General features: G+C 34.3%; 1 protein-coding gene and 1 pseudogene across 6 annotated transcripts in view; both read left to right on the top strand.

Moving 5' to 3' along the window:
- AP3B1 (adaptor related protein complex 3 subunit beta 1) overlaps positions 1–17327 on the top strand; it is a 374259-nt gene that overhangs the window by 139694 nt on the left and 217238 nt on the right. The window lies entirely within an intron of this gene.
- On the top strand, positions 3006–17324 carry LOC141500863 (ataxin-3 pseudogene; annotated as a pseudogene).

Here is a 17327-nt window from a genome sequence, read left to right as displayed (position 1 = left end):
TCCATGAACAGATGCAGTAGAAATGTATTATGTACAAAGTATCAGCAGTGCTGTAGGATGACCAACTATGAAGACAGCCCTGAAGGACTTTTGATAAAGAATACTATCTATCCCAGAGACAGAATTGAATATAGATGGAAACATATACTTCTTTGTTTTTACTTTATTTTTCTTGAGGTTTCTTTTTTTGGGTGGGTGGGGGGAGTTATGTTTACTTTTACAACATGACTGTTGTGGTAATGTTTTTCCTGACTACACATTTTTAACCTATATCAAAAAACTTGCTTTCTCAGTGAGGGGAATTGAGGTTGAAGGGAGAGAATTCAGAACTCAAGGAGTAAAGTAAAATATATCAGAAAGAATTATCTATTTTTTACATTATATCCCAGTTTTAATTTGGGTGTTGTAACTTTAAATGTGAGATCTGTATTCTGTGGTTGAGTGATGGTGAAGTTGATAGAGCACCAGTCCTAGTCAGGAGACCTGAGTTCCTATTTGACTTCAGACACTTCACACTTACTAGCTATATGACCTTTGGTAAGTGACTCAATGCTGTTCTGATTCATATCTGGCCATTGGACATAGATGACTCTGGAGGAGAAAGTGGCACTGGTGATTTAGCACAGCACTCCATCTCTCAACTCCAATTCACTTGCTTGTTTTGGCATCACCCCCCCTTATTCATGTCTTCTTTGAGAATGAAGGAAACATCATTATCATAATGTTTTGTGTTTTTTGGTAATGATTGCTTTTGAAAGATAGTTAATTTTTCTGCTTATTTTTACTTGAGTCTTGTGGAAGAAAAAATTACTTTTTATTAGATCATGTGATGCATAGTAATCCCTCCATGATCCAAGAATTAGTGTATTTGTATAGACCTTTTGGTATTTAAGTTTTGCCATTTGCTTTTCTTCTCCTAATTATAGACTTTCTTCTGGGACATTTTAAAAGTAATTTATTTTGAAAAGATTTCTCCCAAGAACAATTCCAGTGCTTCATAGTGGAATGGAGGTGACCATGACTATGCTTAGTGGAATAAAAGTGCTGACAGATTTGTCATGCAAGGAAGACTTCTCTTCTGGTTCTAATGAAATAGCTACTGTGTCTGCTTCCAAGAACCAGCCTTGCTAATTATGGAGAAACTCATTTGGTAATGAATTCTTTGGCCCTGACAACTTAAAAAAAAATAGGAGGTAGGTGTTACTCATATGCAACACTCATGACCCCTGCTTCCTCTGGCTTTTTCAGGGATCTCTGGTGGAGTGATGGGAAAGATGAAAGAAACTATTAAGGATCATCTACTTTTTACTTAATTCTTCCAGTTTTAATAGAGGCTTATGGAACTTTAAATGTGAGATCTGTCTTCTGTAGTTCAGTGCTTATACTACGCTAGGAGTAAGTTTTGAAATCCTTACCATAAGTAAAATAAGAAATAAAGAGTTCCAACTAAATAGAAGAATAGCTCATAGGAGTCACTCAGAGCAGGGATTCCTTACAATTTTTGTATTATAGACCCATTTGACAGTCTGGTGAAGCCCATGGACCCTTTCTCATACTTTTTAAAAATACATAACATAAAAAACATAGTATTAAGAAGGAAACTACATTGAAAGAAAAGTAAAACAAGCAAAGGCTTTGCTGGAACTGTTTTTTTAATCCTTCATCCAAACACAACAATAAACAATGTGTTTTCGACTATTTAGTCAAAAACTTTTGGGTGACACTTTATTAAAAGTATTTGCAAAAATGTCACAATGAAAATATTGAGAGTTTATGCATTAACACTGGTTATAGGAGCTATTGGGTGATGCAGTGGTTAGAAACCTGGAATACTTGGCTTTAGATCTGGTTTTAGATATTTACTAGTTTTGTGCCCTTGGGCAATTTGCTTCAGTTTCCTTACTTAATGGAGATAATAGCAGTGCTTACCTTGGAAGGTTGTTGTGAGGACCAATTATAAAACCTGTGAGCAAAATGCGGTTCTTTTCATCCCTCAGGTACCTTCTGCTACTGACTTTGTTTCAAGCATGCTTATCGTTAGTTTACATGCTTTTATTCAGTTATCAAAAAGAAAAAAATTAATTTAATTAAAATAAATTACTATTTAGTTTATTCACCTACACATGAATCTGTTGAACATTAAATACAAAATACATTGTGATAAGTCACTATCTGAATCCTACTGAAAAAGATAAGAACATAATAATAATAATAATAATAATAATGAACATATTCAAATATGTTCAAACATACATGATTTCTGTCTTTCTTTCCTTCCTTTCTTCTTTCTGTCTCTTTTTCTTCTCTTTCTCTCTTTCATGCTTTCTCACTTTTTCTTTCTCTCTCTCTTTCTCCCTCTCTTCCCTCCCTCCCTCCCTCCCTCCCTCCCTCCCTCCCTCCCTCCCTCCCTTCCTTCCTTCCTTCCTTCCTTCCTTCCTTCCTTCCTTCCTTCCTTCCTTCCTTCCTTCCTTCCTTCCTTCCTCCCTCCCTCCCTCCCTCCCTCCCTCCCTCCCTCCCTCCCTCCCTCCCTCCCGGACTAGTTTGCTCTTCTCTGGGCAGCCTGGTATTCCTCAGCAACCTGTGACCTCACCATATTAGTGCTAAACTATTTTCAAACTCCTGATTGACTTTAACCATATGAAATTGCTCAGAACAGGTAAATGCTAGTGATTTTCTAGTCTCAGGCTACCCTCAATAAATACTATGTCAGTCTTGAGTTTGCAACTTTTAAAAGTCCTTATGTTTTCCTAAGTGAACTCTATTCATGCCCCCTTCTAGTACTTGTAAAGTTCATATAGGACTTAACATTCATTGAAGAAATGTAGTATAGTGGGAAACTATTCAAGTCCAAACTAGTTTTAAATTCTGCCTCTGGTATTAAGAAACTTTTTAACTGTGGGCAAGTTAGTACTTTAATATTTCTAAGTCTTCATCTTTAAAATGACAGTAATAATGTAATTACATTTATCATAAGGCTGTTATGAAGAATGAATGAGAAGATGTATGTATGTATATATATATATATACACACATATATGTATAATACTTTGCAAATCTTAGAAAGCTATAAAAATGTCAATTATTGTTAATTGTAAAATTGTTTTTCTAGATTGGTCTCTACTTTCTAGTCTAAGAAGACCACTTTTTTGAATTCTGATCCAGTTATCCAGTCAAAACAGACACACAGTCTCTCTCTCTCTCTCTCTCTCTCTCTCTCTCTCTCTCCCCCCCCTCCCCACCCATGTGCATGGATGCCTTTTTTTTGTATTTGCTCTTCTCTTCCTTTTCTAAATGTGCCACAACCATCCCTTTAATATATTCTATAGTAGAAGATCTCACCATGAAGTTCAATGAGATAGCTGTGCAAAGGTTTTACTACCTTTGCATGTCCATATGAATACCATATATTGTCATTTTTATTTTTAGTTCCAACAAAATATATAGCATAGCTCAATTTAATAAGTAAAATACCTTCTGAAGATTGAATACTATATAACTTGTATATGTATATTTTCATGTAAATACAAATTTACGTAAAAGCAGTTTTAAACTTAATGGCTTTTTGTCATGTATTTTATCAAATGTCACAACAATTACTTAGAAGCATGAGAAATTTTTTTTATGTTAAATAAGTTCTAGATTCAAAAGTTTGCCAGAGGACTGATTTTTTTTTTTTTTAACAAAGAAAAATTTTCCCAAGGCTCAATTTGTAGACTCTACTCTGTTACCTCTTTTCAGAATTGAGGTGTTGGTTGGACTTTTCTTATCTTGTAATATGGTTGTTCTTTTCCCTAAACCATGTCACAGAACTCACTGACTGATCATATTTGCTAATTATATACCAGTTTTAATTTGGGTGTTGTAACTTTAAATGTGAGATCTGTATTCTGTGGTTAAATTATCGATCCTTGTGATGACTTATGTTGGTCAGTCAGACTGTGAAACCAACATTTTTTTACACAAGAATTACCCTAGATATTTAACTTGTAAAATGAAGCTTAAGTTGTTCAGTAACATGAAGCAAAAAATAGAAAGAAGAATACAAAGCAAATAATTTCATTGCTGGAACTACATTAGCTGAGACCTATAAGTAGAGGAACAAAGTGATTGTCATTTTAAGGGGAAAAAATAATAAACGGATTTACATGAAAGCATTCATTTCTATTGATCATAATTTATCTTCTGAGCATAATTACTTTTTTAGCTTTGATAGATTTATGTTATCATCATACTCTGTACTTGAGAACAAATATAGCTACTACTCATCCTTTTTGTGACTTTGCATTAAGTTCTCCTTAGAGTTGCTTCTTCTAAGCTGTTATTTTCTATTTCTGCCATTTATGCATGATTTCCACATTGGTAATATGCCTGTTGTATTCATCATATGTCTTTCTACTACCTTTATGTTTGGAAAATCCATTCTTAGCAGAAATAAACATTGGCCGATGATATGCTTGATTTCCTCTTATGTAATACTTTTAGCATAAAATCAGTTACAGAATGGGAAGGGACTTGAGTGTATACCTATTTTGTAGTTGAAGAAAGAATGCACACTAAGTTTGCATGATAGTTCATTGGAGCAGAAGTGAGACTAGAATTCCGCTCTATGAATGAGACCAGAGACATTGAAGTTAGTTTTAGACTTTACATACAGCGAATACTTAATAAATAGTTATTGAATGGATGAATGAATGAATGACCCAGTTTTTAGGATTTATTTATTCCACAAATATTTATTGACAGATATGAAGAATTATATAAATACTATGGTGTCTACAAGACTGAATACAAAGTTTGTAATATAATTCATAATATATTATTTGTTCAATCTACTATCACATGTTTGCAAATTATACTCCAGAGCAGATCCATATGTTTATACCTCAAGACATTTCAGTAAATCATTAAGAAAAATAAAGGAAGATTTTTATCACTTACTACCTATAATAGAGCTTTGACAATTTATTTAATCTTGCTTGTCCTGAATGTTGTTTTTTTGTTTTGTTTTGTTTTTGCTCCCCCCTTCCCCCCATCTCCTTTGAAGTTTTTGTGTTGTAATTTTTTTCCAAAATGTTTTTAAAACTTTTTTTCTGACATTAAATACCAAAAAAGGGCATTTTTATATACCCAGTAAAATACAAAAGAGAATTGATGTTAAATTTTTGAAGTTCCATTTTATATCTCTTGTTTAAAAAAAAATCCAAATGTTATTTCAGAACTGGCCTACTTGTCTGTGCATCTCCTGAACTTCCTTTTTTTTTGTGTGCATATTATAAGTTTCATTAGATTCCTTGTTTTTGACATCACTCTTGTTACCCATTCTCCTTTCCGTTATCCTTTCTACTTAAAAAATAGCCTATTAAAGCAGGTACACAAAGTCAATCCAGATGAGTTCATGTAGTAGTCATGTCCTACAGATATGTCTGATATGTCTTGAATCCTTCAATCTTTCTATCTGGAATTAGGTAATGGTCTTCCACTGTGGATCCTCTGGAGATATATGGTTGTTCATTGAATTGTTTGTAGTTGTGGAGTTTTGGGGAGTTGTTTTTCTTTACACTGTTGTTGTTCTTATATAAACTGTTATGTTGACATATCTGATCTTTGCATTCAGTGTTCTCTGAAATTGTCTCTTCATTTCTTAGAGCACAACAATATCTTTTTTCAAATCTAGTCAGCAAGTATTTATCAGGTACCCACTATGTGCTAGCCAGTTGATAGGTATCCTTAAGATTCTAGCTTTGTTTACCTTCCCCCCCCTCCCTTTTACTCTTTCTTTTAAAATCATTGTTTATTTTGTGACTAGCCCCTTCCTTTCATTATCCTCCATCTTAACCACTCCTGCTCCTTACCTGCTTGTGTGTTTAAATTGATGCATTTTTGCAACAGACTCTTTGTGTATATGTTCAGTCTGCCTTTATCCATTTTACATAAGAATGGTGTTCTGATGTTTGCTTTCTCATCCTTTGCTCCCAGTTTGTATGCTCCTTTAGCTCTCAGCTCTGAGAAAGACTAAGTTTCCCCTACTTCTTCCTTTCTACACCTTCTCTTTCTCCCTCTCTAAATTCTCAGAACAGTACTAATTCACTGTCATATTTTCTTATTTTACTTCCTCAATAATATTGGCAATAAGGGAGGTACAGTGGGAAGGACAGCGAGTCTGGAGTCAAGAAGACCTTTAGTTCAAATCTGGGCTCAAACACTTACTAGGTGTGTAATTCCAGCCATGTCATTTAACCTGTTTTCCTCAGTTTCCTCATCTGAAAAATAGGTCTCATAATAGCACCTATCCCCCAGGGTTGTTGTGAGAATCAAATTAGATGATAATAGGAGTGTACTTAACTAGTGCTTAGCACATAGTGGGTACTATATAAATGTTATATAATTTAATATAAATATAAACGTTAGTTAACATCATTATTATCATCATCATCCTCATCCTCCTCCTCCTCATCATTGGAAGACTAGTATCTAAAAGGATACTTGCTTCCCCTCAAATACAAAGGAAATCTGAATACCCTGTTCTGTAAAAGCATATAAAAATCATTTTCTGTAAATGTTGAAAAGAAACGTCTTCATCACAATCCACAGGACTCCCAGACGAGAATTGTAAGTGTCCATGCACACATTCCCCCTCTCCAACTCCCCCTTTCTCACTTTTTTCTTTCTCTCTCTCATACACATCTCATCTCCATGATTTTATATGTAATGCTGTTCTAATATGTTTTTAATGTAGTTAAATAATTTAAATGTCAGTAATTGAAACCCAAGTAATACAAAAGAACAAATCATAAAAATTTAAATTTAAATAATTGAATTATTAAACATAACCAATGAGTATGTTTAGGAAAATACATATAAAAATAATTTAACTATTTGGTAATGTTGTATGCAAAGAAAAAAGCAACCAAATGACATGAAATTAGAAGGGAAAAAATCACAATAGATAGGAAAACAAAATATGATCACTTAACTTTTTTAAACTGAAATGGGAAAAGTAGGGAGTTACATACCAGTATAATTGAGAGGTTAAGGATGAATAGCTACAAAAATACAAGATGCTAAGATAGAAAGGAATAGGAATTTTTTTTTTTTGTTTCTCATTTATGGTACCTTCTGATTATTTTCTTAATGAAAGTAGGCATGATATAGGTTTTTGGTATAGTCTATGTCACTGACTTCTTTCATTCCTTTTACTTGAGCCATAGCTTCAATATTTTACATCATTCTTATCTTTTCTTTGAAGTTATTATAGCATATGTTGACTTATAATTCTTCCTAGCTGTAATAATTGTCATAGCAGTAATCTTGCAGAGAGTTATCATAAGTATTGCAATATGTAATGACCAAATAAATATTGTGTAAAAAGATGTTTCTTGTTGCCTTTGGACATGTGAAAAAGCCAAATCTATGAAATTTTTTTTTTGCCTTGTCTAGGAGAGTTTAATATATTTATTAAGTTGCTCTTGTTTGCAGCAAAGTGATAGTGTTTTCTCTGTCTTGCATTTCAATAGTGAATAGGTTTTATCTCAGATCACACTTGTTAGCTATATTCTCCTGGGAATATTGTTGATTTTGGAAGGGTGTGAAAAGGTTGGATGACTCATGTTTCTCATATAGAAGGAATAAGTATGGTTCAGAGGGTAAAATCCAAGATCCTGAGTGATTTTCCATTTTTTGGCACCTACAGGTAGATCTGAGATTGTATAATTGTTGTTCTTCTATATTCTGCCCTGACCACTTTTACTATTCCTGTAGGATGTCATAGCCTCACCCTTAGCTCACTTATGGAGTGGTTGGGTACCTTAAGAGCAGGAGAGACAATATAACAAGTTTGAGTTGCATATTCTTTCAGCTCCTTTTAAAAAGAGCTGTTTCAAGATCTCTCAGAAATTAGGCTCTAACCTGATTGTTTTAATCAAAATTGTCCCTGATGAGAGATCAGTCACCATCTTTTTAATCTTATCTGATTTTATTTGATTCAGCCTCAGTTAGAATTTGGATAGATTAGAAGCTATAACATAAGTAATGGCATACTTTAACCTTGAGAAATAGTGTAAGTAATGCATATTGTAAACCACTTCTCTATTTTCAAAATGGTATATAGTTTGCATTGTTCAAAATCTTTGACAGATTTTTAAAATAATTGGATCAGAGGTAGTGCTTTTTCTTTCCTTTCATATTTTCTCTCATTTATTTTAATGTACAACTTGCTCTTGTGCGTTTTCAACTGAAAATTTTTTTTCCCAAAACATGAGTTTGTGTACTTGTTTTTTATTGTTATCTCTAGATGATTAACTCAAGGGGACAAGTCCTTTGTTTAATTTTGTTTGTCATGCATAGCAAATCATCTTGCTTATATTGATAGTGGTTTTTGGTTGCAATAATAAAATTTGAGAATTGAAGAGACCTTAGAAGTTTTTTAGTCTATCTCATTTTATTGTAGTCTAGAGAGCTAAAATAATATCCTAAAGCTTACATGAGTAGTTATTGGCAGAAGGGTGTAGGGGGAGGTTTTTTAGCCTGCTATAAGGCCTTAGAGTGACTAGGTACTATTTACCTAGCCTTCAAGAACCCATTGTCATCACTATTTCATGATGAGGCAGGAATTAGGAAAACTTAAATGGAAGAATTGATGACTTGTCATTTATTTATCAGAACACAGCTTACTAGCTTTTTTAACATAACCTCATATCCTGAGGTTGAATTCTGAAATTTGACGTGTCTTCTTTAGGTAAGCTTTTAGTCTTTAGATAAATATATAGACATGTGCAATTTGTTTTAGTAAGTTGAATTCAGGGTTTGAATATGTAAGTAGAATATACAGCTTTCAGTTATTGGGGCTGCTATAATGTCCGGGGTCTTCTTCCCCGGACCCCGAGTGAGCTCCTCAGTGGGCACTGCATCGGGCGTCCCCGGTTTTTCCCTCCCCCGGGGATCAGCAAGGAGGGACTCAGGCAGACACGTCTTCAGGAGGCATATGTTTTATTAGGTGCAGAGGGATCCCCCGAATAGCTCAGGGCTCTGGATAATATAGGGAGTTATTTCCGGGCTGCCACCCCAATCCGCCCCGAGGGCAGAACCTACCACCCGATTGGAGCAAGCGACACAGGCCAACCAGGCGAAGCCACTGCTCCCCTTAAGGAGCCATGTCTTCTCTGGGTTGGTCTGACCTCACTCCCGGGGAGGTCCTATCCACCCAGGTGGTCAGGGCCGACCCCCGACACTATAATTTAATTTATTTATAATGAATTATAATTGTGGAATTACCAATGAAAGGAAGGAGAAAATTTGTGATTTTCATCATCTCTCTCACTGGTTTGCCAAAAAGCTAGCCAACTCCCACTCCCATGTCCCCTCCCAAAACAAAACACCCAACATTTGCTGTAATTAGGTATACAATATATTTTAGGACTTGTGTTGAATATTTACAGATATTTTCATTTTCCTTTATTCTATTCTTAAACAAAGAGAAATAAATGACTTTTAATTTATCTTTGCAGATGATTAAGCTAAAGGGTCAGAAGGTGTTTACTTAAGCTCACATGATGAATCATTGCTAAAATCACAACTAAATCTAAATTCACCTGTCTTAACACAGAATTACTTTATATTGTATCAGTTTTGAGACTTTTTTTGAGTTTTTTATGGAGGGCTTCTAATTCTCATGACTGTGATTATCTTGAGTAGGGCATTGGACATTGTGATATGGTTACAAACACAGCTTCTTCTCCTGATCACACTTTATTTCAAGGAACCCTTAGAAATGACCTGTGGCATCCCAGGCTACTCTGGGACATCATTCAAAAACAACTGTACTTGATTAGCTTGCAACTGAATGTAGAGCCAGAAGAAATGAGAAGTGTTGTGGGCTGTTGAACACTGAATTTTCAGAGGCTCAACACAATGTTACTTAGCACAGGTGTTTCTATAATTGTGATGTATTGGGGGAGATTCAGTGTTCAATGGGCCTCAAACTCACACTTCTACCTGTATGGTGTAGTGGTTACTGGGCTGTGGTATAAAACATGGTGAATGTTAGGAATGCTGGGTACTTTGCAAATGGAGAAAAATCTCAAAACATTATCTAAGTTGTATGATGGTTCATCTAAACTTGTTTTATTGTGAGCAAGAGATTTTTATTTTTGATAATATTTGGAAAAAAAAAAGTTCTCAACATTTTCCTTGTGGGGAGAGAGTATTCTATGCTTGAGGGACAGCCAGTGAAAATATCCAGAGTGGGGGCAACAGTAAGGACCAATGTCACTAGATTGAGTTCAACATAGGGAAATGTAAGTTATAAAACACAGGACAAATAAGGGAGAGGGCAGGTTATGAAGGACTTTCATTGCCAAACAGAGGATTTTATTTTTGATCCTGGAGGTCATAGGGAGCTTCTGGAATTTATTGAGTAAGGAGGTAGATGATATGGTCTGACCACTTTCAGAAGATTATTTTGATAGCTGAGTAGAATATGGATTATTTTACAGAGATATATATGGCAGGGAGAGCCATGAAGAGACCATTGTAATAGTACAGGCATGAAGGATTGATGGCCTGCCCCCAGAGTGGTGGTGGTGTAAATGCAGAGAAGGGGGCTTATTTGAGAGATGATACAAAGGTGAAATCAGGCCTTGGCAAGATACTGTATATGGAAAAGAAAGGGAAAGAATGAGAAATCCAGATTGACACCTAAGTTAATAATCTTGGAGACTGAGTGGCATCCTTGATAATAATATGAAAGTTTAAAGGGAGGGGGTATTTGGGCAAAGATTAGTTTAGTTTTGGATATGTTGAATTTAAGATGCCATTGGGACATATAATTCATCATGTCTGAAATGAAGTTGAACATGTGTCTGGAGGTCAGCAGAGTGTTTAAGGGCAGTATAGTAGAGCTCATAATTATTAGCATATACATGGTAATTAAATGTATGGAAGCTGTTGAAATATTTCAAAGGGAGAAGAGAGGAGGGTCCAGGACAAAAGGCATCTATTAATTGAGAATATGATCTAGCATAGGAGTCATCATATTGTTGTTACTCATACTTCCTTCAAAAAGAAGACCTGTACATTTGGGAGGTGATGCTATTACATTCAAGTGAATTGGATTTGAGTGAGGGGGTGCTGTGCAAAGTCACTGTTTTCACTTTCTCCTCTGGAACCATCTGGGTCCAGTGACTAGAAATGGATCAGGAGGATTGGAGATGACATCCTTGACCTTTTTGAGTTATGGTCTTTGATAGGTCTCAGTTTGACTGAGACAACACCCATTAATGCTAGGTAAGAAAGAAATGAGACAAAGAGGTAAAGAATGTCCGATTTTACCTGGTCAAAAAAAATTCAAACTGGGAGGGGAAGATCCTCAGAATTTCTTAGTGATTTAGGCAGATAAGAAAGAAATGAAACAACCCCCCCCCCCCCCCTGAATTTAGAGGAAAAAAGTTTCAAGGAGCTGATGGTGATCAGCAGTGTCTATGACTGCAGAGAGGTTGAGAATGAGGATTGAGAAAAGACAATTGAATTTGGCAATTAAAAGATTATTGGTAACTCTGGGGAAAACATTTTGGATTTAGAAAGCATTTATTTAACACCCACTATACGAGATGCTAGTAATTCCATGCTAAGGTTGATTAAATAGTATAAGGAAAGCCTTTGATTCTTAACAGTCATGAAAGAGAATACAAATGACTATCCCAAAGAAATATTCCAAAGTCAATCCTTAATATTTGATTAATCTTAAAAGATAATTTCTTTTGTATTATTGTTGACTTAATTTTCTTCCTAATTAAATGACTTAATTACAAGCAAAAGTCAGTTGTGTTGTTCAGTTTCTTTATTGATGCATATTTGACTTTAAATGTGTACTATTTGAATATATTCCTTTTTTATTAATTCATTACTTATCACGTTTTTAGGTTAATAGTGATGCAATAGTTTTTTGCTCACTTAAATGTTGTCTTTATATTAAATTTAGTGGTAGCAGTATATTTACTAATTCAACTTTTTAAAGATTCAGGTGATAGCTAGCATTTATATAGTTCTTTATGATTTAGGAAGTATTTTGCATGTTTTCTCATTTGACCTTCAGAACAACTTTTTTTTTTGTTAGGCACTATTATTATTCTGATTTATACCCAGAACTAACTAGGTGGCTCAGCAGATGGGGGTGGGGGACTTGAATTCAAATTCAACCATAACCATTTAATTAGCTGTATGACTGGACATTACTTAATCTCTCTTTGCCTCATTTTCTCTTCTGTAAATATGGGAATAATAATAACAGAATGGTTAGGATCAAATGAGGTAATGATTGTAAACCCTTAGCATAGTTCCTGCTACATACAAGGTATTATAGAAATACTAGCAGCTTCTGTTATTATTTTACACACGAATAAACTGAGTCTGAGAAAGGTCAAGTGATTCATTAAGGGATAAAACGATCTGTCTTTCTTGCTGCTTACAAAAGTTACTAACTGACTCTGTAGGCCAGATAAAAAGCATGATGCCCTTTTTCAGCAAAGAGGACTAAAATACTGAGGAAGGATATTAATTGATACTGAAGGAGAACTTTGAAAAAAAGAATAAAAGCTCATTAAAAATAGCATTTCACATGTATTCAAGGGCTTTAATTGCTAGTCTCTATGTGAGTGGGTTAATACAGAAGGTTCATCATGAAGTAGCTCAATGAGAGCTAAGGCATATTTGTTTGATTATGGTAAACTACAGACTGTTGCTGAGCACTTAAGCTTTTAAAGCTTTTGATTATTTTGCTATCATTTTATTGGTTTACTAATGCACTAAACAAAGCTAGTTTGGCCTAAAGCTATATAAGAGAGGAATCACTCAACTGGTTTTGATGCTTAGGTGCATTTCAGTTGCAGTTTTCTTTTGAGTACTTCTAAGAGACAAGTAATTACCTTATTAAAAATTGTGTACTCCAAAAAAGGTGACAGTGCTGTATTTTGGAATTTATTATTTAAGTTAATTAATATATATTTAAAACAAAGTAATTTCTTTAGAAAACTAAGTCAAATATAAGATCTGTATGCTTCTTATAATTTCTCATCTTGTCTTTTTTTATTTGAGTTCCACTTGCTCTTTCCTAACCAAACTCTAAGACTCTTTATTCATATTTACCAAGAAATTTGCCATTTTTTGAATTTTTTGTAGCATTTTTGAAATAAAAAAGAACCAAACAAGAAGAAACTAATTTTGCAGTTAAATAATTTCTTTTAGTACTAATTCTCTTATATTTTTTTCTCTTTTAAGCTGTTTACTAATTAACATGAAGTCTGCTTTTGGCATTTCTTTGCAGAAAAAAATAGGGTATGTTTTCTTGGGTTGCAATTTGAGTTCCTTTGTTCTTTGGAACACATTCTATTTCTTTTTTGTGGTTTCTCTTTAGCATCCTTGGTGTCTTAATCTGTGGAGATAGCTACAATTGTTTTAGCTCAGGATGAATAATTTTTTTTGTTGAGATTTATGAAGTTGGGAATAGCAGAAAAAAACAGTCCTCCATCTTGTTGGTCCCCTGGCTTAAAAAGTCTTTCCTTGTCTAGAATGGACTGTCTTTTCCCTACCTCTTGTGATCACCAAAATCTTTCAAGATGTAGCATTATTGTTACCTTCTAAAGGAAACATTTTCTTATCCTTAAAATGCCCGTTATTCCCCTCTGAAACTACTTAATGACATCATTAATGTTGAATATTTCAAATTGCTTGTTTTTCTCTATCTTTGAAGTACTATGTAATTTATTTGTTCATACTTTCTTGATAGAATGAAATTTTCTTGAAATTTTCTTGTATTCTCAGGACTTATCTGATACATTTAATAAACACATAATAACTGCTGTTCAGCAAGACAACGGGAATTTTTTTTAATTTTTGAAAGATTTTATTTATTTTGAATTTTATAATTTTTCCCCTAATCTTACTCCCCCCCCCACCATACACAGAAGGCAGTTTTTTAGTCTTTACATTGTTTCCATGGTGTACACCTGATCTAAGTTGAAGGTGATGAGAAAGAAATCATATCCTTAAGGAAGAAACATAAAGTATGAGATATAGCAGAATTACATAATAAGATAATATTTTTTAAAAACTAAAGGTAATAGTCTTTGGTCTTGGTTCAAACTCCACAATTCTTTCTCAGGATACAGATGTAATCTCCATCATAGATATACCAAAATGGTGCCTGATTGTTGCCCTGTTGGTATGAGCAAGTCCATTAAGGTTGATCATCACTCCCATGTTGCTGTTAGGGTGTTCTTCTGGTTCTGCTCATCTCACTCAGCATCAGTTCATGCAAATCCCTTCAGGCTTCCCTGAATTTCCATCCCTCCTGGTTTCTAATGGAACAGTAGTGTTCCATCTCATACATATATCACAGTTTATTAAGTCATTCATTAATTGGTAGACATTTGCTCAATTTTCAATTCTTTGCCACCACAAATAGAGCTGCTATGAATATTTTTGTATAGGTGATTTTTTTTTTACCCTTTTTCATAATCTCTTTAGTGTATAGACCCAGTTAGTGGTATTACTGGATCAAAGGGTATGCACATTTTTGGATGACAGGAATTTTTTTAAAATTTAATCTGATAAATTCTGGGAATATAAATATGGGTTAAAGAACTTTCCCTGTACTTTGTAAGTCTACATTCTAACAGGAAAAGACAGCACAAAGACTTCAATTTTGAGAATTTTATTTTCCAGATCTTTAGTGATAAGGCTGCTGAGGTGTCTAAGGGCCACAGAATCAGTTGTAAGAACTGGGGTGGGGGGGCAGTTGAAGGTATTGGATTGGGTTGATTTGACCCTAGGCTGTTGGCCCCAGACAAATAAACATGAAGTCCATCTTCCATGAGAAACAGAAAGGCTCACTCTGCTCAACATTTGTCTGAGTAATCTTTGGCACGGAGTCTATTTTATCCCTGTGGAATTATCCTCTATTGCTCATCTGTTAGAAGAAAGGTTGAAGATGGCAGAGGGAGGAGTCATTAGTGAAGACTTGAACATTTTCATATCAACTTTCAAGAATTAGAGGTGTTCTGGATGCAGGACTAAAGATCAATTGTCTCCTCTAGTTGTAGGCAGTGCCTTTAAAGTTTGGGGTTTAGATCTAATCCTCTTAAACAGCCTAGAGTATCAGAAACTTGGGATCGATCCTATAAATGAAAGATCATTTATATGCATCAATAAGGAATATTGGTTTATGGTTCGAAAATTAGGGGACAATAGTTTAACCCAAATTTAACTTAATATCAGTCTTAGCTTGAACTTTTCCTGGATGCATTACAATAGGAATTGTATTTCATATTTTTGTTAAATGGGACCTACTAGACTGTGAAGGTGACCAGTTCCTTTGGTTGATTTGGGTATAGCAAGTGCATAGATCAAAACTCATTGGAGAAGAATTAGCTCAACTAAAAGTTCAAAGAATACAGAAAATAGACCTAGAACAATCTTTAGAAGTAAGCCATTCATATGATGGAACTGGAATGTTAGAGGAAGATTTAAAAGAATCCAAAAGGAGCTCTAAGTCAATTGGAAATTGATACGGAAGATGAAAAAGCAAAGTTCCACAGATATTTCAGAAAATATTCCACAGACATCAGGGACAAATTCACCAATACCTCTTATTTCAGAAGAACTATGAAAGAGAAGAAATGCCTACACTGAAAAACAGCTGCAGCCAGAACAGATATCACATTATATCATGAAAAGCCAACTAAAAGTACAGATGCATTTGAAATTGATCCAGGTGATAATGTAACTGAAAAAGATATTCTTCAAGCTGGTATGAATATGTCTTTGGAAACTGATAGTAATAATTTGAAGATTGAAGGGAAAATAGCAAAATGATTTTTAAAAAAAATCAATATTTCTATTCTCCAAATTGACTCCTTGTGCAGATGAAGAACTCATTTCAGAAATATGTGAGAATAGCAAATTGTTCAGAAAAAATTGGGGGAGGTGACTTTGAAATAAAAAATGATAGCAAATGCTTCAAGTTTAGAATTAAAGACTTTATCTTCCATATATTAGTCAAAAAGAAATTTAATATTTAAAGAAACAGGTAAAAGTTTTTTAAAGGATAACATTTACTCTCTTTGGGGGAGTGGTAATAACCTTTTTAAAATAAGAACTTTTAAAAAAATCTATTTGCAGACTGATAGGATTTAGCCACAAGTTTTTCCCATCTCTCTTGAAAAATCTGATTTACTACTCTCTCTCATCTTTATATAGTTGCTTATTTCTTAGTGCTCCAGATGGTCTTACTGCAAATGGTGACACTTGTATAGGTTTCAATAGACATGATGTTTAAGGTAAATCATTCTAGCCATAACTGTTTTATTGTGTTCTGTGTGCTCTAGTTTTTTCTTTTATTTTTCAGTGTCTCTGACCTCAGTTTCTCTCCTGTATAGTTTTCATTCCACTTATTTGAAGTTAGCATACGATAAGAATGATTTCCTATCATTTCAGTATGCTATCACAGTATCAGTATCTTAAGATTGTTGCATTCCTGTATTTGAAGGAAACCTTGTAAAAATGAGGTGTTGACAGCATGTTCATTTTGTGTAAAAAGTAACAGCTTTTCCAAGTGCTTTAGTAATATATTCTTTATTATATCAAAAGATGAACATTCCTTCATTATGCACCTTGATGTCAAGTTGTTCCCTCCATTGCTAAGGAAAATGAGGGAAATAAAGTTTGCAAGCTTGTGTTAATTGTGAGACTTAAGATTCAAGATATAGGTGTAAGGAACTAAATTGGACTACTTCGTTTATATCATCCTTCAGCTGTTCTATGTTATGTGTGTGTGTGTGTGTGTGTGTATGCTACTTTTGTTTTACACAAACTTGGAATGTTTGGAAATGTAGATAAAAATGCTTCTTGACCTATTATACCTTGCAGCTATAAAGGTGCTACTATATTTGGTGATTTTATCAGGGGCTTCACTAGAATCAGGGCTAGTGGTCTACTATTCCTAGGGTTCTAGAGATTGGTGTCCCAAGAACTATCTTCTTCAAAGTCTGACAAGAGAACACAAAATAGATACCTAAGTTATTGAAAAAGTTGGTAGAATTACCCAGATTTTGGTAGATGGTAGCAACAAGGATTGGGAAAGAATAATAACTAATTTCATCCCTCCCAAATAAGACAAGGTTATTGAAAGACTGTGGTCAAGAAATGATCTGGAAGTAACAGTGGGGATCAAGAAATTTGGCCACTGCTACTTTTTGTCCTTTGACTGAACAGTATATTCATGCTTAATATTTAAGTCTTTGGCTATTGAATTTATTCATGGAACTGGAATTTTTCCT

Source organism: Macrotis lagotis, chromosome X (assembly GCF_037893015.1).
Source record: "Macrotis lagotis isolate mMagLag1 chromosome X, bilby.v1.9.chrom.fasta, whole genome shotgun sequence".
NCBI classification, from domain to species: domain Eukaryota; kingdom Metazoa; phylum Chordata; class Mammalia; order Peramelemorphia; family Peramelidae; genus Macrotis; species Macrotis lagotis.
The sequence above is the reverse complement of the archived record's forward strand: the minus strand, read 5'-3'. Positions and strand labels throughout refer to the sequence as shown.